The sequence below is a fragment of the Stegodyphus dumicola genome, chromosome 8 (genome assembly GCF_044657685.1).
Source record: "Stegodyphus dumicola isolate Sdum_Otavi_A_Nest chromosome 8, ASM4465768v1".
Taxonomy (NCBI): Eukaryota; Metazoa; Arthropoda; class Arachnida; order Araneae; family Eresidae; genus Stegodyphus; species Stegodyphus dumicola.
This window is the reverse complement of record NC_140775.1, coordinates 139,917,130-139,941,122: the sequence shown is the minus strand read 5'-3', so window position 1 is coordinate 139,941,122 and position 23,993 is coordinate 139,917,130.

The following is a 23,993-nucleotide window of genomic DNA, read 5'->3' as shown; positions in this document are numbered from 1 at the left end:
TTTTATATTAATAAGAAATTTATACATTTGTAATTCCCCCAAAAAATTCTTTAAGACTGGCAAATACGTACATAAATTTGATTCCCCCCCCCCAGTGTGTGTGACGAGTACGTTCCATTAGACTTCGTGATTATTTTGTAACAGCTCTACTTATTGCCAAAATTGGGTCTTTATGCATATATATATATAATGCATACAACATACATGCAAAGTTATGATAGCTGTTAATATATCATAATTGACTAAACATTACGAATACTGTTTCTCTTTCAAGACATGTACTTTCAAATGTTTCCATAACAACTTCTGTATTTATTTAGAAAAAAATCTACTGATAAAATACTACACACAGAAATATTTTTTAAATGGTGTTTAAGAAAGCTGTTGATTTTTCAGAGACACAGTAACAATTTAACTGGTTATAACCTTAACAGAGCAGAGATGTCAAACAGAAAAAGAAATGCTCAAATGCCAAATTAAAATATTTGATCATAAAACAAATGTAATTACAGTTAACTTATTTTCGAACTTGAAGATTGATTATCAAGTATAAGTTAATGTTTAATAAAAGAATTTCATGAAAACAACCTAAATTTGTAGTACAATGAAAATAGTAGATTTTATTTTACCAAAATAGCTTAGTACAATGATTTTGTCAATGTGTTCTTTATGTTTATTTATGAGAAATTAACAGAATGTAACCTATGTTATGAATATAAAGGTAATTTTTATTTTTAACTCTTGCTAATTAAATATAAAACATTTACAAAAGTTTGAATATTTGGTGTAAAATTCGATTTTTCATTATTAAGATTACATGCCCTTTCCACCGATTACTTTTCTTGATTTAATAAATCTCCTTTCGGTCTTTCTTACACCTTATACGAGTTTCACCCACTTTGGTAATATATACTGTGTGAGAACTCTGGAAAACTTAAGCGACTTCTCGTTATGTTTTGGAAATTACAACAGAGGTTTTGAATAGGTGTAAAAAAACTCTTTTATAGACTCGGACAAATTAACAGAGTGCACAGCTTGTTCATACAGAATCAGCCAGCATTTATGGCGTAAATCAAAAGTAATGAAATGAATTCAACTAAGTAAATTTTAGTTAGTCTGAAGGCTACACAGAAAGAAACTGCACAAATTATCTCATACCTAATATTGTAGTATGATATTCAAATAGACCTCATTCGAATACACTCAAAGTAAGCATTCTGGCAGGAAAATGGAAAGGAAGAAAGAAAAGCTAATTATCATAAAATAGCTGGTGAATAAAAATAAATGAGAACTCTACAACCTCAATTCACTATTTTAATTTAGCCATTTTCATTTTTATGCAGCCTTTATATTGAAGTATGCATTTGTTTTTGTGTCAATAAACTTAATTCTTTCATTTTTTACCCGATTACATAACATCACATGCAACAGCTGTAAATATGAAAAACACATGCATATATCCAGCAGCATGTTAATTTCTTTTGAATATATGGTGTATGTCATCTACAAAAGAAAACTGTAAATTCAGAATATAAGATGTGAACATAGGTCTCCTGTTGGATAACAGTAACAATTTGGATAATATAAGAAAGTCACACTTTCTAGTATTACTATTATTTTTTATTATTTGTAGGACCTAAGGTCCTACAAATAATAAAAAATAATAATTAAAAATTAAACACTGTGTAGAGAGTAAAAAGCATAACGCAGAAACTTGTTGAAAAATTAACATGTATATCACTTTGCCCGAGTGTTATGGTCAGAATCCTATTCTGTATAATAATATATGCATTTGACATTATTAGGTATTGCTAATTAAATTAACATTTAAATACTTCAATGAAATATTAAGAAAATGAGAAAAATTATGAATATTACTTACTATATGATATGAATTTTTTAAAAGTGAGCTAATTAATAAACAAAGAGCAAAATATATAGTTCCATATTCCTTACGCTGAAGTCTACTTCATGCTTATTATATCATCATTAGTTATGAGGGCAGAACATTTGTGGTCTTCACCTTGCAAAATCATGAGGAACATTTTAATAACATAGGAAAATTTCATATAATGGCTAGTAGCTGAACTGAATGAAATGAGTATTTTAAATTCACTAGAAATTTAGGGTCGTGTAATGTTTAAATATTTAAAGTTTTGGAAGAAACTATTTAAAATGTCTTCTTTTTGGGGGGTGGGTTGCTTCAACTGCTTTTGGGCTACAGATTTCACCCATATAATCTCATAAATAGCATTTAAAGATTAATTTTTTAACCCAGGCAGATCATATTTCCTCATATGAAATTATTGTTCAAAATTTATTCACTGCCTTACTTATTCATTACACACAATATATTCATATACTTATTAATCATATATTAATACAATATTCAAATACTAATTATTAAATCCTTAAAAAATGTTCCTCTATTAAAAGAAAAATCATTTTAAAATGTCCAATTGAGCAGTATTTGTTTTACCACAAAATATGTTACTATTGTATTATTTTTCAAATTCATTATTAATACATGAATTAAGTAAACTCAAGCATTATTTAGAATCGAGGATTAGTGATATGGGATGTTTAGAATGTTCAGGGTTTTTTGGAAAAGTACTACTGAATGGTAAAAAGATTTATTAAAATTCAAATACAGTAATTCAATGATGTAATATACACATATAATTAATATGCACAACAAACGATTATTGTATGAAATGCATGACAGAGCAAGAATGAAAACATACATGAATTTACAATAACATAAGCTGCAAAATAAACAGAATACAGGAAAACTCACATAAATTTACATAATATGAAACAATTAAGTGTTATGAGTAATAATATTAGTCAGATTTTTCTTTATAGTCAAATCTTCATTTTCATTGCTCTTTTAATATCTTGTGTTGGTGGTTAGCCTGCACACATTCTTTAAGCGATAATCTCTGTAGCACTTCATCAAACCCTAAATTGTTGAAACAAACATTACCAAATGCTAACTTGTAATGACATTAATACATGCGTCATAACAAATACACAATGAATATTAAGAAAATGTTAATGTACCAATATTTCTTGTTTCAGTAGTATCAATTCTTGAAATATCATAAAAGAGGAATTAGACATTTTTGATTAAACATTCAAGTATACATCTATCAATTTCAGTGTTATAGTGTGGCACCAGGGTAACTATGCGAGACACACTAATCCCCTCGAAGATTTCTGATTTACAAAATAATTTTGGCAGTAACTTGTAAAGGCTAAAAAAATATTATCAAAAATGTACAATTCTTAAGTAATTACGTATATTTTGCAGAAATACTTCGGAACTGTTTGAGCTGGTATTCGTGAGAATCCTTGAGTAATTTTTTGAATGCGGAATAGTTTAACTGAGAAACAACAGAATTCAGCCAAATGCTATCCCTAAGTATTATTTCATTTCACTTTCTAATGCATGCATAATAGCATTAATTAAGAATTTAATAAAAACATTAAAAATAATTACATGAAGCAATATCTCTAAAATTTCAAAATTGCATATAATTAAAATCTAGTTTAATATCTGCAATACATTTTTAACTCAACATATTTTCATAAATTTAACTTTACAATCTAAGACTAACTACAATAAAGCATACTTTATGACACAAGAATATGAACTTCCAGATAATGTGTATCATTTAGTCTGAGATTAAAAACTATGCTAGGAAACATTCTGAAAAACCAGATTTAATACGTTTTAAACTATTTTACTTTCCTAGATAATCTCATCAAAATTATTAAATATTCATCAATCTTTTGATCGTCAGTTTCTATTACGAGGTAGAATGTATTCACCAAGACACAAAGAATATGTATTACATACATGTAAAATATAGAAAATACAGTGGTTTTGTTCTGTGCGAGCATGCAACCTATAATTAACTTACTGCAGTTTTAGGATCTTACCCTAGACCAGTACTTTCGAGAACATTCTGGCATGTTATATAACTGCTAGTACACATACTGAATACGTGCCATTTTTCATCAGACTGCTTTCTTCTACCGCTGCTACAAGACCTTGCAGCTGCTCCTCCCATCTTGTTCTTTCGTTTGTTAAAGCAGATATGACGTAAGTCTAAATTTAATCTTACTTAGTTTAAATCAATATTGAATATATAATTTTGAGAATTTCATCTAAAGGCAAAATGATCTGCTGGGAGAATTGAATAAAGATGTGGGATCTAAAAAGCTAAATCCTTCTTTGTCGTCATTTTGCAACCTTCTATCCAGCCATAACAATGCCCGGCCTATGATGTAGTTATATTGTCAAGCTTTGGTAATTCCTGTGCCTGCCAAAACATTACATATACACGTATGAAAATTATTAATATAAGCTACATAATGTAATATACTACAATTGTTTTGTCGCAGTAATTAGAATAAAAGTCTGAAATATTGCCGTGTCTTGCAAAATATCAACTAAATCTGTACACAAGATACGAAATATCAACTAAATCTATACACAAGAATTTTCCATTAAAAATTTCTGTGCAGACCTGATAATCATTCTATATACTGCTCTTTGTATAATGTACTGAACTGTAAAGCTCCAGGTATACAAAACATTTCAAGACACTCGATATTTATTCTGTTGCAGAAGCAGACTGTTTATTTTCAATATATATAATAATAAGCAAAGATGATACGTGACAAATCTTTCAGTTCTATAATTTTTATATCTAATATTCAGTGCACTATTATGCTAATAAACAATCGTTATTCTCAAATCCTTGCATTATATGTTGGTGATTATGGGTGGTCTATTATTCATCTGTTTTCTTATTCGTCATGGTGACTACACTAAGTCTGTTAATCAAAGCTCAAATGTATGCCTGTCTCCTGTAATTTTAAAGAAATATTTGAAGGAAAGATATGTTAAATTACATAATAATTATACATACTTTGCCTGTGTGTTTACAGTCAGACATAATATTCAACAACTTGAACAACTTGCTTGAAAATGCCCAAGTGGGATTTGAATGGCTTCAATAACATATACTGGAAAATTAAATAAAACTATTATAAAAATATTGCGCCCATTTGGATGGCTTAAATAATAGTTGTGTAATAAAAGAACATTTTAGGTATGATATTAACTAATTATTTTTTTTTATCTCTTTGACCTTTAAAATGAAGAGGTAATGTTTCTAGTTGATATTATGTGAAAACCTAAAAAGCAAACAAAAACTATACTAAATATAAAAAATGTTTCCAAAGTTCACACATCTGCAAGAAACTAATAAGGTCAACAATGCCTGATTAACTGAATTTGTTGGCAGATGATGATTCAAATCTGAATATAGAAGACATGTTAACAGTTTAAAAGCATACTAAATTTGCATCTGTGTACGAGTCATCATATGTGTGAATGAGTGCTTACTATAAATTAAGTACAAGTCTTACTCTGAACTACTTAGTATGCTTATACGCTAACTTTTGCATTTTCTTAATTCATATTTTTAATTAGCATTATTACAAAATTAAATAATATCTGTAATAATTGTAACTGAAACAATTGTATTTGAAATTTCACCTCTTTCATAATAACCACAATTGCCTAGTATATATTCATTAGCAAAGCATACAATTAAGTGCTTCACAGTATTATTAACAGTAAGGATGCTATCACACGTCGGTTTGTTTCGGAAGAACAACTGTTTGGAACAATTTTTCTGCTTTGTCACAACAGCCAATTATCATAGATCACTTTGGGGTTAACATGGGAAACTGGTTCTCCATTACAAACAAGCTGATAGCTGATTGATTGAAAACGAACAATTTGCAATTTTTTTAGAAAGGAAGGAAAAAGTCGCATGTCTTTCTTTCAATAGTGAACGAGGCAGAACAATTGTCCGAAACAAGTTGTTCATGTGAAACAAATGCCGTGTGATAAGGGTCTCAGACATCATTACTTACATCTAACATTTCACTTCCAGAAACAAGGGTCAATATTTTTCAGCTGCCATTCACTGTGCCAATGCCCAAAATTAAAAAAATAAAATCATTTTATAAAAATCTTTAAAAGGATGATTCAAGTATTGAAAAATCTTAGATCATAACTTGGTCATACACACAAAATATATTATTTTTATACCAATAAAATAATATGTTGTTCAGTGCTGAATGAATTATTTAACAATAGGAGAAGGTCAATGGTTGTGAAATCACATCATAAGAGAATTTATAAAAAATGAAATAAGGGGTTTTATCTTTATTTTATTTAAATTTTACTATTTAGTTAAGAATAATTATCCTACTAACTTTAATTCATATATTCAACTCTGAAACACACTTTCTACAACCTATCTTTGGCTACTATAGTCTGTGTAGTCAGCTTGACAGATACAGTCAGCAAATGATGATTGACAGATTGTTATCTTGTCTTCCTGGTACATGTGCAGTACACGTACATGTTTTCCTACAACTTGCATGATCGCATACATACTTTTTCACTGCAGAAATATACAATTTTATGAAGAACTAATTTGCAAAATATATAGCACACATGAAAACAATCCAAGCATACTTTATATTAAAGTGCAATGTTATGTAATCATTGATGAAAATTACATACATCAAAATATACTTTATTGTTGACTTTACTATTACTTTAGGATTATTAAAAATCATCATCAATTCCTACATGCTGTACAATCATCTGCCTTTTAAAAATACTTGTTACATTTAATATTTCAACAGGTTTTTCTATTCAATAGATATTTGATAATATAAGGAGTTAAGTAAATTTGAACTAATTATATTTTATTTTTACCAATTCTTTACAGTTATACCACAATTCATTACATTATTTTATATCATATTAACTTCAACCAAAACATTTCAGCACATTTTGACATAAAAGACTCAAGTTCCTTGCATCAGTTTAGCTGTAATAAAATTACGCTGTACATACTAATAACTTTCTTCTTGAAGTTTCTCGAAAATGATGTTTCTTTTCGAAAAAATTAAAACAGTAAGGAAACAAATTATTTCTTAAAACATCTTTCTTAATGCTACATTATATAGAAATTTAGGAAATGTTAAAAAATGTTAATGAACTGTATATGTGTTAAAATACAATATATTACATATTGCATATGTAACATATCAAATTTACTGAAATGGGAAAATATATACATACCTGAAAGCAATCTTGCAATAGCATTTGGTTTGAAGTTCGCGCTATCCACTGGAGCATCTGCATTTACGCTGACTTCCTTTACCCATTTTTTGCACTCTTCAATCGAATTTAAACTTGATCGTATCGTTCAACTTTCCAGTTGTTGGAGCAATACAGGAAAAAAATTTAATTTTACACAGTAATTACTTTACATTGCACATATACTCTACGAAGACTTAAACGCCGGATTTGTTTACAGTCAGATGGCGGTACATCTACCACATACCGTATTTATCCTCTTTTCAAATCGCGCCAACATAATAATTACGCCAAATTTGTTTCTGGGCATGCGCAGTATGCGACATTCGTTTAACACTGTTCAACTCAATGTGCGGTCTGGCACGTCTGGATAGGGGAGGGTGTGGGACATATGCCTGTTTACCTCTGTTAGACGCCAGGCGTCCCCGTCACCTGTCACCTGCCATTACGCCACCCGGACGGCTTTCAAAGACTAATCGGGTATATTCCGGGATCCGCTCCATCTAGAACATAACATGTTTACAACATATTATGTTATTTATTTTGGATGCAGATAAGAGCGTACAGAAATAGTGGAATAATAAAGCAATGAAATAAAAATATATAATTCAACCTATTGGAAGTCTTTTTATTTATGGCGTTCGTGATATAAAACAGCATTTATTGCATGATATTTTAAAGAAATTCAGATAAAATGACTCTGTAAATATTTAATTTTGTTACCCTGAAAACTATGCAATTTTATAACACAAATGAAACATATGTTTCGTCAATAGAAATGTCGATTTATAACAGATACGACTTTAACGATAAGTGGAAATAAAATTTCTGTTTGAAAAGTTAAAATGCAATCTGAAAACACTAAGAAAAAATGTCTCGTAAACTAAATAGAAATCAGTAGAAATTATAAATTCTCTGAACAAAGTTATATTCAAATGCATATTCATTTTTTTTTTTTTTTTTTTTTTTTTTTTTTCAAATATGTGGTGAATCAGACAAATATTTGGAGGCTCTTCTTAAATTAAAACAATGCTTGTTGTTGCCACTTGATTAAATCAATTCTTTACTCTGAAATGAAAGCGAACTTGAAACGCAATTCGAAATAAATTTTAATTTAGAGAGACTGGTCATTTGTTTTTTTATTTCCTTTCAAAGAGCAAAAAGATATAAAAAAAATCTGAAAGCTTTCATATTTTATATTCCGCTAAAGCCGTGTTTCTTTTAACGTTCTGTGTATTAATTACCTTTATTTATTAAGGTATGTGCCTACATACGAAGCACTTTTTTTAATTCATAAAATTTTAATTAAACACATATGTTTTTGAGTAAGATGGGATATAAAACTATGAATTTAAAGGGTATTTTATAGAACGTTTCAATAATTTTTCAAATACAGGCAATATTTAGTAAAATTTTAGTGAAAATTTTCATTTACGCCAGATCTCCTATAATAGTAGATTCTAATGAATATACTTCAATAATTTTTACACAGTATATAAATAGCATACTTACCTGTGTTCTGTAGCAAAAGATTTGCTCTACTTATAAAAAATTTTGAAATATTCAAAATTTGGTACAAAAACTCAAAATTAAAACAAAAAAAAATCCTCTTTTTTTTTTTTTTTTTTTTTTTTTTTTTTTTTTTTCAAAATACTGTCAATAAAATCAATAAATAAATACAAAGAGGTCAGATTTTGCTACAGAACACAGCAAATCTGACCTCTTTGTATTTATTTACAGATGAATAAAACATTTTGGCAAAATTTCATTTCTATATTCTAAATATATTTTGAGAAATTAACGTAATCGCAATCAAAAGTAACGAAAAACACAATTTCTCAGAAAATGCATTTTCTGAGATTTTAATACAGATTTTAATACAAGATTTTAATACAGCACAAAAAATTTTGTAGCCGTTTTAGACCTTTAAAACCCGTTATATTTATATGCTATGCCCTCTTTTACTTCATTCTTAACGAATTTTGACTTTCTTTTAGCATTTTTCTGGATAACTTTGTTGCTTGTAGAGACTGGCTTTTCGATTTCTGAATTCGCTGTTTGTCTATTCCCACGTAGCTTTCAAGCATAATGGGATTAATTTCTATTTCTATATACCTGAAAATAGGTAAAAGTCTTAAATATCTTTAATTAAATAATAATACAGCAGTATGTGCACCTAAAAGCAATGTTTTCAGTTGGACAAAAGTTTCTTTAGATAAAATAATCCTCAAAAGGTTATTAAAACACTCATTATTGTTTTGAGTCTTCTCATGTAGACATTTTATCAGCAAAGTGTTACACAGTGAAAGATGTGTTGCTTTTACAGCTTTTATATTGTTTAATAATTAGAAAATAGTTGTTTAAAATTATTGTTTACATTTTTACGACGATTTAAATACCAACTTACGGCATCCAAAAATTCACTTCCGGTTTATTTTTTATACTATAGCTTTGCTTCTAGTTATCGTAAAAACAAAAATAAAGCATTTTTGGAGACCTAAATGTATGGCCTATAAAATGAATAAATTAAAAAAAATTCGAAAATTTTCACCAAAACGACGAATTTAGGGTAGGCACAACACACCTTAAGTATCATATTCTTCGCACTTAAACCATAAAATTAAATTCATTAGCAATATCCCAAAATATTAGAAAAGAGCATATCTTTAGGATCTCCGGATACACAGTCTCTTACCTTCTTGTACAGAAAGCTTCACATTTCTAAATCACTGTAAAGGAACTTCACAAAAAGCAAGAACAAATCAGCAGAAGCAAAGCAATATCAATAAACTGATAGTGTTATGCCCCCAATTTTTAATTATCGTAAACATAATAATCAACCCTTATCTATGGCCATGGCGCCATCGATCAATAGTTAGACAAAACAAAAACGGAAACTTCCAGTGATGCAATTATATACAAGAATGCAGATGGTTCCCAGAAAAATCCATCAAGTTGCTTATTGACACGGAAAAAAACTGTGTTATTAACGACTACAATAGCATATGTTTGTAATTCAAAAGGAAAGAGAATTCCAGTTCTAGCTAATATTGATAACAGCAGCATATCCATGGATGCCAATTCTCAATTTCAAATGTCGCTAGATACACCTGCAAAAGTAGCTAAAATGTCGGTAAATTCAGAAGGAATTTCGCTAAAAATAGTAGCTAAAATTTAAAAAAAAAAGTATAATCCATATTCCATAGTAGGTTTTGTTACTCGTCATTTTTTAAACTAAATCTTCATAAAAATACGAGAAGTTAAAATTTAAATTATACGTATTTTAATTATACGTAATTTCAATTATACGTATTATACATAAAATTTAAATTATACGTATAAATAATGTCCCAATTTTTTGCGGTCCTAGCAAAATGTTATCACGGACCACCGTGGGGGACCGCTGTTCTGAGGGAAACTGGATCCTGTTTATGTCAAACATGTGAAAAAGCATGAAAATTGTTATACATTCGTTTGGCTCACCAGCGGTTGAGTGGTTAAAGTCATAGAACGCTAGTATTACGACGTAGGTTTGATTCCAGGCGAACGGGCGGGTATACGGGTGTTTTCGTGCTGATTCACCGTTTACAGTGAACCTACGCAAAATCCCATTTCGAGACTTACAGCAAGGCCATCTTGATGGGAGAAGGCCCAATCCAAAGGATCAAGGATCAAGGAAGTTAATTTACGGAGTGCGCTAGGCTAGGCCTTTAACTCCACATCATCAGAGATGAAATAATTACATCAAAAGAGGGGTTCATCTAATAAGGGAAAATTTTGAAGCCTAATTACAAAAATAAAAGCTTTTCAGATAATGCCTTCCGCATGAGAAAAAAGGAAAATTCTTAGAAAGTCTTTAAATTAAATTTCGTGTCTAAAAAGGGCCAGGAATAAATTTTGAGAGAGGAGTCAACATTCAAAAAGTTTTGAAAAGAATAAAAAGGTGCAATACATTTCCTTGATTCTTGATATCAACAGCAAAATAAAATGCTTAGGACAAGCAATCCGGAGAGTTGGGCAAAAAGGGCTGGGGGCGAAACCCGTTGGGCGGGTTCTAGTAGCAGTTCAGTGTGATACAGCTGAAAGAGGAGAAGAAAATTTTTGGTCGCTATTTAGTGCGACGTTAAAAGGCATGGATTTAACATGGAGGTAGGTCTTACTTCCTACCTCCATGTTAAATCCATGCCGACCATTAGGGGGTCGAAAGCAATCTGTTTAGCGGGTGGAAAAGAAGCTATTGAGAAATTAAGTGCAGTCACGTGCGGCTGCGGAGATAAGTTGTCCCTTGTTAAAGAAACGTTAGAAGACTCTTCTTAAAGAGTTAAAGTACAGGGTTTCTCCGGTCAAAGCCATTACGCATTGTTAACGCGGGGGCGGTTGGGGTTTAGGAACGAGAGGTAAGCATCCACTTGGGCGTCTGTATTCCAATACCGACGCCGTTTAATAGGTAGTTGAGCATAATCAGGCTGTAAGATTGCTCTGGGTCGCTTTTAAGAAAAGGCAACCGCAGGATCATATACCGGCAGGGTATGCAATACTGGATTTCCAACAAGATGGATGTTTTTGAAAAATCTTTCCGAAAGTCGCTGTATAAAGCGATTAATGGGCATAATTTTAAGGTCGTTATGAATGTCATCGTTCCTTATGAACCATGGAGCGTTTAATATCTGCCGTAAAAATTTTGATTGAAAAATTTGGACGTGTTTACGGTTAGTCAAAGCAGCTGAGCCCCAGATGACACTAGCGTAAGTGAGAATAGGCCTTATGATAGATTTATAAAGCAAGATCTTGTTATCAAGTGACAGGTCGCTATTTTTAGCGAAAAAGGGGCGCAGGTTGGCTTTGACAGCTTCCGCATTCGAAATAATTTTTTGAATGTGAAGTTGCCAATTTAATTTTGAGTCTAGTAAAACACCAAGGTATTTGTAAGAAGTAACCCAGGGAATAAGTTCACCGAAGAAAATTAGATTATCTAAACGAGGGATGTTTCTTCAGATGAATAAAGTGGCAGTACATTTAGCGACATTAATTTTGATTTTTTACAGTCCGAGCCAGAGTTCTAAGGCTGAAAGGTAACTCTGTAATGTAGAGATTACCGTGGTGATGCTGGTATGTTGAGTTAGGATGGTCGTATCGTCTGTATCGTCTGCATATAAAGCTAAATCGATAAAACGGCTGTATCGTCTGCATATAAAGCTAAATCGATACTAGATCCCTTAGGCACGTCGTTAATATAGATATTGAAGAGCAGAGGTGAGACAAGACTGCCCTGAGGACATCCTGCATGGATCGGGCGGGGAGAGAAGAGTTCGTGGTTAATTCGTAGGCGGAAACTTCGTCCGCCTAAGTACGAGCTAATAATTTTAATGAGATGAGCCGAAAAACCAAGCCGCATGAACTTGTAAATAATCCCGTCATGCCAAGTCCTGTCAAAGGCTTTGGCAACGTCCAAATAGACTATACCAGTTTTCTCTCGCTTACGAAAGCCTTCATGAATGAATTCCACTACACGTAGTAACTGGTGTACCGTGGAGTGTTTAGGTCGGAAGCCGAATTGTTCCGGGATGATTAAGTTTCGACAGAATTCATTCAGGCGATTAAGTAACACATATTCATATACTTTTGAGAGTGAGGAAAGCAGACTAATTGGTCTGTAGATGACGGGTAAGTTTAGATTTTGCCCCGGTTTTGGAATGGGGACGACCGTTGCAATTTTCCAGCGGTTGGGGAAGTAGCTTCTCCTTAGCATAAAATTAATAAGGACCGTAATCCAAACAATAAACATTACAGGGAAATTTTTAATCATGCGATTAGAGATAGAATCCATGCCTGGAGCCTTGTTGGGTTTCAGTCTATTGATGTATTCCATCACCTCTTTAGGATCAGTGAGTGGGCCTAAGTTCAGGCGTGAAAGGTTGTGTTAAAAACTCTTCAACACGTGACTGTATGCGCCCTTGAGTAACCGGGCGGTTACAGTAGGCGTCGTTATTAGGAGTGAATTGAGTAGCAAGGCTGTCGGCTAAGACTTCTGCCTTTTCAGTGTCTGTGTAAGCCATCCGTGCGTCATCGGTCGTTTGGAGCGGCGGAATGTGTCTGGATTGTTTGCGTATTCGAGCGGCAGCCCGCCAAATCGAATTGTCTTCAGGCGTTAAGGATTCAATGTAGTGGATCAAGGATAAGTGCAATTTACGGAGTTCATAGGCAATTACGCCTTTACCTCCACATCTTCAAAGGAAATTTAATCATCCGAAAGAGGGTATTGTCAAATAGGGTAAAAATTTTGATAAGCCGAATGACTTGGAGTAAGTGCCTTCACACTGAGTCAAAAAAAGGCAAAAAATACTCAGAAGTTCTTAATTTTGCGCCGAAAAAGGGCCAGAATAATTTAGATAGGGGCAGCCATAAAAATTTTGACTAGAAATATAAAAGGTGAAGTTTCCTTGAACCTTGATAATCATTTTCTTGGCATACGTCAGATGAAGGGCACGCAGGGGAATTCCGATGCGCGCTCTTCGAGGTGGGGGGGAGGGGGGAACCTGTTTACAGGTCGAAAAAGTGACTAGCGTCTACGGAGAGAAGGCAACTTTTGGGATCGTGATCTGATCCTCCCGTGCGCATCTCAATTTGCGCATATGCTGCCGTGCACTTCGTGAAATTTTGTTTATTTACGTGAAGTACTTTGTGGTTTTGAAATTTTGCGTCATGTGTTGAGAATGGATGAAATTGTATTACATCTGTATTTGATCTAAGGTGAAATACAGTTCAATTAATAAATCGGTGTTTGTTAAAAAACATCAACTTATCACATAGCTGATGCAACAGAATGTGCTCATATGTGTCGTAAATAAGCTTTTTAATACACTTTAACGCATAAGCTTAGTATAAGCAATAAAGAAATTTCAGGAACAAATAATAGACACTCTCTATCATGGTCCTGTGATTACCTGCTAAGAAATAAACTAGCATAACGTATATTTCCTCATTATTTGCACATGTTTTAGCAATAATTTACAGAAGATAGGCATGCTTAATTAACAACAATCATAGGTAATATTTCATTATTATTTAATGTATATAATTAGTTTAATGTTTAATGTATAAAAAGAAATAAACTTTTTTAATGAAAAGTGCACTACTTAATAACTTTCATTAGCAAAAATTTAAAAAAATTAATTTATGCTTGGAGATAAAAAAATAAAATTTTATATTAAAAAAAATTTTTTTTAAAATTAATTTATGCTTGGAGATAAAAAAATAAAATTTTTGCTAATGAAAGTTATTAAGTAGTGCACTTTTCATTAAAAAAGTTTATTTCTTTTTATACATTAAACATTAAATTAATTATATACATTAAATAATAATGAAATATTACCTATGATTGTTGTTAATTAAGCATGCCTATCTTCTGTAAATTATTGCTAAAACATGTGCAAATAATGAGGAAATATATGTTATGCTAGTTTATTTCTTAGCAGGTAATCACAGGACCATGATAGAGAGTGTCTATTATTTGTTCCTGAAGTTTCTTTATTGCTTATACTAAGCTTATGCGTTAAAGTGTATTAAAAAGCTTATTTACGACACATATGAGCACATTCTGTTGCATCAGCTATGTGATAAGTTGGTGTTACAATTTGTATAATTTATATATTTTTAATTACTTGTATAATGTATGCATTTGTGAATTCAGATCAATTAGTTGTTTTAACTGTTTTAAAAAATGAAGCAATATTATGCAGAGTAAGGAAATCAAGATTGTGATCCGATGACAATGAGATTAATGTTTAAATGTGAAATGGAAAGTTGTTATTTATTATATTATCAGAGAATTATTAAACTGGGCATAATCGCCAAGGAAGGTATTGAATGCTACGTGAAAATATGTTTACTAAAAAATTTGAATTTCATAATGAATGTATCCAAACACATGTTTTGAGTCAAAAGTTTGAAACTTGATGGCTGAGTGTAAATATAAAATTATGGATGTTTAAATACTTTGTAATTAGGCACATAGGTCAGGTTAATCTTTTTAAATAAGGTAAGGAATGCAAGAGCTATATGCCTAAAGGAAAATATGCCTTCATGGAGGAATTTCAAGGCAAAACTGAAGTTTGAGTGCATATTAAAAAATAATACATCTAATTTTCATTCAATTTATACATATTTCATATGTAAAAAATTCTGATATATGCTACATTACTGTTAATTACTTTACTTGAAAAATATAGTAAATACACAGAAATTTAAGATTTGCACATTTCGAAAAATATTAAATATATGAGTATACATTATCCTTGTAAAAAGCATAAAATACATAAATATTTATTAAATTATTATAAATATATTTGGAAATGAAGGATTTATTCTTTCATAAACTCCTGTTAATGTTATTGTGAAGAAATCTAGTTATTAAATATATCTAAATTTATAATGATTATAAATATTATTTAAATATATAATAACCTTAACATTTAATTGTAAACATAAATTAAAATTTTTGAGCAGGAATTTTTTATTTGCTATTTCAGCAAGAATTATTCATACTGGAAAGCAATCTGTTAAAAAGTGCTGTAAAGCACAGTCTACAAGATGTGTACTTAATTTTATCTATCAAATGCCTGGCTATTGACCATTAAAGTGCAGAGCACATGTCCAGATGAGCAGTGTCCATGACTTGTCCAGAAACACACAAAGTACATAAAAGTGAGGTAGACAGATGTGTACTTAAGGAATTAGTAAAAAATAATTTTTAGAATATGCATTGTTGAAATTAAGGATATAAAAAAATATAATACAGTTAAAAGTCTTTAATCCGGACTCGTCGGGACTTCAGTGATTCCGGATTAGGGGTTTTTCCAGGTTATAGATCATAAATTTAAATCCGGTAAGATGGCATGCAGAAATTATACAATTAAAAATATGAAACCATAATTTCTGTGTTGACACATGCGCAGAAAGTTTGTAGCTTTGAGGTCTGGATTATAGATCATTCTGGATTATGGACGTCCATATTAAAGACTTTTGACTGTAAGTATCAAAAGAATTCTTTCCTTACATTTTGTAATAAATCAGTTACAAGTTTTAAACAATATTAAAAATAAACTTTTTTAATCCATTTCAAAAATACTCATAGAAAGTTAAGTACATGGAAATCAGTAGCAATATTTAACGTATTTTACTATGGAAATAACAGCTGCTCTAATTTGAAATTAATCGAACTGAGCATTAATTATAAAGTAACTCTGATTTTTAAAGGATGCCTCAGAAGCTAAAAAATCATTCTGCATTTGAGAAGGTATTTCAGGAAGAAGCTCTGTAAATAGGAAAGAAATAATGCATAATTTTGATTTTAGTATTATAATAAACTTTGATCTTAATTTTTGTAATCATTAACCAAATAAAATCAAATTAACTTAAAATTTCTTTGTAATGTAATTAACAAGAACTTGTGAAAATATTTCATTCAAATTAAAATTTTCTGGGAAAGTATAGCATTTAATTCCGCTCAGAATAAAACATTGTTTTAAAATATTTTCTTTTTACATACTTATGACTTTGAAGTATTACGGAAAAAGAAAATATATATATTTATATGTATATTTACGATGTAATTACAAAATGTTTACCGCCAATTATGTTAAAACCTATTGATCTGAATGGATAGTCACTGAATAGTTTGGTTTCCACGAGAGGTGCACTACTGCTTCAGGGCAGTACACGAGGAAAACCAGTTAAGACCTCTCCTCTTATTTCTACCTCCATTATTTAAATTGAGGATTTTGGATCTTTAGAGAGTGTTTCTGGCATCTGTGTTGGATGGTCAGATTCTTCCAGCTCTAGTGTAATTAAAAGTATCAGCTTTGTGTTCTCATGCCACCGATACTTTAATCTGATGTGCCAGTAAATTAGTGGCTAGCTTAATAATTAACTATGTAGTCTTAGACTACTGATCAACATTTTTCATTTATTTGATTGTTCGCATTTATTTGCATCGCCACTAGCCGTGGTTATGCTCTAAGTTCAGGCCATGCTCTGTTTTGTTAAAAGTTCAGTTTAAATAAAAAGGTTGTTTTAAAATCTTTCATAAAGCTTTGTCATAATATCTCAAGTGATAATTATATTAGGGTTATAAGACTAAAATTCCATTATTAGACCAAGAATAACCTTATAACTTAATGGAAGTTTAAGATATTCATAATGACTAAATGTGTAAGTTTTTTAAAAAGTTAATAGAGACAGAGCTTAAATTGCACCGGAGCCTGGCTCCGGTACTTCTTAGTTTTTGGAATAAATCATAAATATAGCCAGAGGCCTAAATAAAAAGGCTCCGGCACTTCTTTTATGCAACTGAACAAAAATTTGATCTCAAAAATTTTATTTTTTGCAGTAAAACTGTATTACAAATCGCTTAGTAAATTTTAATTTATCTCTTTACATTTTACTTAATTTTAATTACTTTAATAATTTAGTTTTTGAATAATAATTTATTTAATTAAATAACAATCATTAATTAAAAATAATTGATAATTATTAATATTAATTAAATAATAATGAATTAATTTGGTATTAATTAACTATTGAATTTTTAAATGATTGTAACAGTCATTTAATTTATTTATTTACTTTTCTTCCCCTTTGCTGACAGTTTAGCATAGGGTTCTGGCACTTCTAAGTTTAGAAATTTCTGGCACTTCTAAGTTTAGAAATTAAGTCCTGAATAAGGATATTTATTAATTATAGGAACTTGATAAGTAACCTTCACCAGCAATTTAATAGCCAGTTGATTGTGTTGTTGCCAAAGTAATTTTGTCATGATTTGAACATGGTTATCTTCCGCTGTCGGGGCCATTCCTAGCGCGGTGCAGCTGTAAAATTATGCAACAGCTGAACACTCGCGATACCACGACTAAATATTTTTAATTCATTGTACTTGTCACATGTAAATACTTTTTATACAATTTGTCACATATAAGTACTTAGTGAGTATGAAATAAAAATTCAACTAATCATTAAGAATTTTTTTTAAAAATTTGGGCACTGTATTCTTAGGAAAGTACACAGGCAGCCAATAGCCTAGGGATGGCCCTGTCCACTGGTGTAAATCTGTGGTGTTAGTCCAGCTGACAAGTATTTCATATTTCTGGTGTATAACTCTCAAGCTATGTTCTGCAGTAGAATTGCTTAAAAGTAAGAATGAAACAGGGATAACACATATGTCATTCATTTGCTGCACAAAGTATAACTCAAGATATTTGAAGTTAAAGCTCAGTTATATTCACTGCATTGCAACATGTCGAGAGAAAGGCAATTTTTATCCTTACCGTCCTACACCAGGGATGGCCAACACACGGCTTTTACTTTTTATGCAGCAACTACTGAAAAGTATATCATTTTTAATAAAATTCCCAGCAAGTCTGTAAATTACTTCCAGAGAACAGGCTCTAAACAATAATGATATTGCTAATATGAGCTCTAATCAATCATGCATACTGCTTTATTTCAAGCCTTTCACATTAACTATTACAGACTTTGATTTAATATTGAAGCAAATAGACATAGAAGATATGCAAATTCTAGTGATCTGTTTGCTCTAATGCGTACCAATGATGGTGATATGTTACTTAGGGTTATCATGTTTTAGGTTTGAAAATGCTAGACTGTAGGAATCTGCAGGAAACGGGAAAATGAACACTTGCCCCCTCCTCCAGAATTGAGTAAAAAATATATTTTTGCATCAATATAATATTGTATATTTCACAATCTGCTATAAAATCTTCAAAATGTGTGCGTGTGATTATGGCAAAGCCTCGAGGGCTATCTGCCTAAGAGGAGGGATGCCTTCGTGGAGGACTTTCTATGGAAAACTGGCTCCTATACACGTTACACATGGGGAAAACCACGAAAACGCCCATGCAGCCAGCCCGTTCACGGGATTCGAACTTCAGACCGAACTACTAGTGTTCAGCGACTTTATCGCTCGTTCGGCCGCTGGTGGGCCCAAAAATCTTCAAATTAAGTAGTTAAATAACAATGTGTTGATTTGATTGTTGGAACTGGAATATGGCAAAGATCATGTGGGGGAAGAAATACCTTCATGGAAGACTTTTTAATCAAAACTAGTTTGTTGGTTTGGTTTATTTTATTATGGCAAAGCACTTGATGGCCATCTGCCTAAGGGGAGGGATGCCTTTGTGGAGGACATTCTAAGGGAAACTGACTCGTATACACATTACACATGGGGAAAAACATGGAAATGCCCATGCAGACAGCCCGATTGAGGGACTTGAACCTTGGACCAAACTACCAGCGTTCAGTGACTTTACCGTTCGGCCGCTGGTGAGCCAAAACTAGCTTGTATTCATATTCATAAATACTTTGGGTGTTAACTGACATACTTTATCTTTCAGATGTGCAAAGAAAACAGACAAAACTTCCTGCTCAGTTCTGTTTGTAATAATAAATGCACAGGGAAAGCCGTGAAGCAAAGCATCAAGTAAAAGCAGTGTGATTAATTCAATTCTGTAACCGTTCAACCTATGTGTACCATTTATACATATATATTCTGATCCCAACTTCTGAAGAAAGTGCCTCTGGGAGTCATTCATTTTCATTAATGTGAAATCATCATTTTAAAATTCAGGATAACTTTCTAAAATTCTATTTTAAGGCTTATAAAATAAAATAGAGTTGTTATCCTCACTAGTAATTTCATTAACCCCAGGCATTTCATTAACATTTATACAATCATTTTTATGCCTTACAGCATTTGATTGTGGATTATAAGAATTTTCGGTACACTTCTGTTACTGGGACCAGATTCAGAAATGTATACATTCATATGTACACATATATATGCATACATGAACACATCCATCCAGCCATACATGCATACATTTCTGATTCTGGTTCTGATAATGGAAGAGTGCCGAATTTTCAATATTCCATAAATCATTCTTTGTCAAAAGATGCAGTATCATATACAGAATCTTGAATTTTATCTAAAATTTCATCAAAAGATACTTTTCCAGCAATTTAAGTTACATAAATTAACATTAGAATGGTATAACTGCCGTTCTAATTTTGTAAGAGACAGATGCCCTATACCCTTTCTATGACTTACAATGGGTTTTTCTATATAAGCAGTACATTTTCCATTATTAAACTGGCTTACTGGGCAATAAGCATTAATTTTGTTACTCCCTTGTATTTTTAAATGTCCCATGCCTTGCACTTTAGATATAAAATAATGTCCTGAATGATGGCATACAAAATAACTATCTTTTACATGTAATGGGTCATGTTTCTTTTTAAATTTAAAAAATTTAGATTATGTTTCCATTTCAAAATTATCCTTTCAAAACATGAAATCATTAAACACAGAGAAATCTCTCTCTTCTTTTTCAATGACTATTTCATGTTCCATTTGCAAATGTAATGAAAAGTTTTCCTTTGGAAAACCTTCATTACATAATGTGCATTTATATAATTTTTTAATGATGAACACTCAAGGGCAGTAAATGCACTATCTGATTGTGAAAATAATAAATTTTTATTATTGTTGAACTGACGACTATATAAACTGCATTTAAATTGGAAAACTTTATTTTTACTTGCTTTGAGTAATGTTGTTTTTTGTGATATATGCAATTTCATGCAGTGACATTTTAGATTGCTGTTACTTGAGAAACATTTTTTTGGAATCAGGGCAGCTAAAACTTTTTTGACGTTATACTGGATTTTGAAGCAAAAGTATATGAAATCGAATTACCATTGACAACTTTATAAAATGCATGATCTGAATTGGAATTAAATATTTCAGCAGTAGAAATATGCTTTTTATTGGAATGTATGTTCTTCAAATGATGCTATAAATTGCTGGCATTTGAAAAACACTTTTTGCAAATAGAACAGTTGTAAGATTTTGAAATTACAGTTTTCTGAAAGATGTTACCAATCGTAATCAAAGCGGAAATGTGAATTTCAGATCTATTGTCTTGATGATCATTGATATCCCCACCCAGCTCATTTAAATTGGTGCTATATATTCTAATATTCTGAAGCAGAATCCTCACAATATTCCTAAGTATTTGGCCGTGAGAAGGGTCTTTATTGAGAGATTCTTCAGTTCATTATAAATATGTGAAAGCAAAATTCACATACTAACGAAGCATAAAACGCACGAAGTCAAATGCAAAATGTAAATAGACACATTTTTGACGTATCTGTTAACGTCACATGATGCGCAAACTGAGATGCGCGTAAGACGGGAGGATCAGATTCATGATCCCAAAAGTTGCCTTCTCTCCGTAGACGCTTGTGAAAAAGTGGTTCTGTCAGTGATCAGCTGGGAGGGAGAAGTTTCATTTTATTTTTGACCACTAGTCATTGCGGTTTTTAAAAGCCAAAAAGGACGCTGTTAAGCGCCTAAGAAAGTTCCTTCTTAAAAGAAGAGAGAAGTTAAAATTTAAAGAATATTTTTCAGTTTTAGAGGGAACTTTTTCAGTTTTATTTTAGTTGAAAGATGATAGTAAGTTAAAGCAGTCCTATTTGACTGTGATGTTTCTTGTTAAAGAAACGTTAAAGAGGTTCCTCGAGTTAATGCCGTGTGCATTAAAGAACTTTAGAGGCGGGGGGGGGGGTTAAGGAACGAGAGGTAATTATTCACGTGGTTATCGGTCAATGTAGTGTTTCCACTCCGTCTGTTTGTCCAATCCAAAGGGGTTCTCCCCTGATGTGACGTCACGAGCGAGGGCCAATCGTACTAAAAAGCCATCTGCAAACGGTATGAGCGTCCCTGAAAGTCATTAATTGTCTCCTACCCGTCTTAGGAAAATACTCCAATCTTGATCTACGCAAGAAACGACTGATCTACTTGACTGCTGTGAGACCCATCCTCACATAAGCATCTCCTGCATGGACTGCGGCAAAACCTGCCGACATTAATAAACTGCAAATTGTGCAAAATAAATTCTTGAGAATCGCTACAAACGCCCCTTGCTATGTAAGGAACTCTGTGTTGCATAGTGATCTACGTATTGACACCTTAAAAGATTTCCTGCACAAGAGCAACGAAAACATTTTTCAAAAGCATTTAACTGCAGTCAGTTAAACTTTTTTCAAACCCTAAACCATGAAATCCTTGCAGAAGACCAATTTCTACTTTCGCTTGCTGCATTTTCATTAAATGCCGACGATAATCATCCAAAACCAAGCAGCATCCTTCAAAGCCACAGTTCGGGAGGGTGGCCCCTCACGTGACCTAGGACTTCGAAAATTTCTATCTCTGCTTTGGATCACTCAGTGCTACTAAAATGACTGCACATATCTGTACATATTTTACTTTATTACCTTATTTTTGTTCTATCCAATATGTATATATTCCTCAATAAGTTATTTACAACTGCATATTTTCTGTCAGCTGAGCACTACTGAGACTGATGAACTCTGTGCTAAGCCACGCCCAGTGCTCATAAATTTTGGACTTTGCAGCAATTTCACGAACTGTTAGTGAAAATCTCTTGTGAAATCCATTGACTGGAACTCTTGCCCTTCAGAGAAAAATATGTTTTCATTATTTGAAAGAAAATATTTTTAAAAACAAGTTTTCTCACAAGTTTTCCGCACCAGCCTATGGAATTAACCCCTAGCCATCACATGACATGGCTCCACTTTTGACTTTCTACGCTAATATTGTATATTTGTAAATACTCATATTTAACCAAGATTCAATTATGGAACTTCTATCTGAATAACTATATTTTATTTTTGACTTTCATCATTTCAACTTTTTTGCATATTTGTATCTGATTTGTATTTTACTCCACCCCACGATCTTACACTCTTTAGTGGCAAAGTGCCACACTTTCCCTTATTTTCACATCTTGTCTCTGCGACACCTTTGTTCTGTTTTTAGTACTTCCAGGAACCCCTATTAAACGACAACTGGCAAAAAGCCTGCAATCCACGCAGGATAAGTCCAGTATAACAGCGGAAAATGGAATGGAATGGTGTGAGCGTAAACAGAGCGTACGATTAAGCTAGAAGTTGTGTAGCATTAACTATTCCTTATAGTAAATTTAATTTTTATCAAAAAAAAAAAAGATGTATTGAAAGTTAAGTTTATTTACTAGCTCACTTTAATGTTTTCATTGAATTAATTATGTTTGACCTATATTTCTTAAAAGTTAGTTCAAAACAAACACTACTGCAAAAAAAAAAAACATTTTTATGATGAAGAGATTCCTCCCCCATTTTTCTTCATGTTCTATTCATATTTGTTACATATACCATAACGCGCATGTTAAATATTATAACAATCCAGTAAATTGCTCTTGTATTTTTTCATTTTCAAACTATGTATTAAAAACGAATCTCGTAATTTTTTATTAGCATAATTTCTCCTTCTAAATTAGACAAGAATAATAATAAAGTTCTTGAAAGTTAAAAAATATTGAGCTCGAGCTTGTACGTATATTTTGTACATTCACTAAGCTTAAAAAGGGGTGTGTTAATAATTAAAGTCTACAGCATATTAGTTGTATAGCATTAAATAATTCAATGTAATTCCTTTTCCTTTAGTTATTATTTAATTAAGGTAATAGGATTATTACAGATGCCACGAAAATGTAGCGTTCCGGGATGCAAGTCAAATTACTTAGCCAAATGAACACCATATTACAACTTTTAAGTTCCCCAAAGATGAACTACTGTGTAAAACATGCATTAGTAAAATTAATAAAAAAGACTTTGTACCCGGATCATGTGCTTATGTGTACATTTTGCATTTTGATGAACG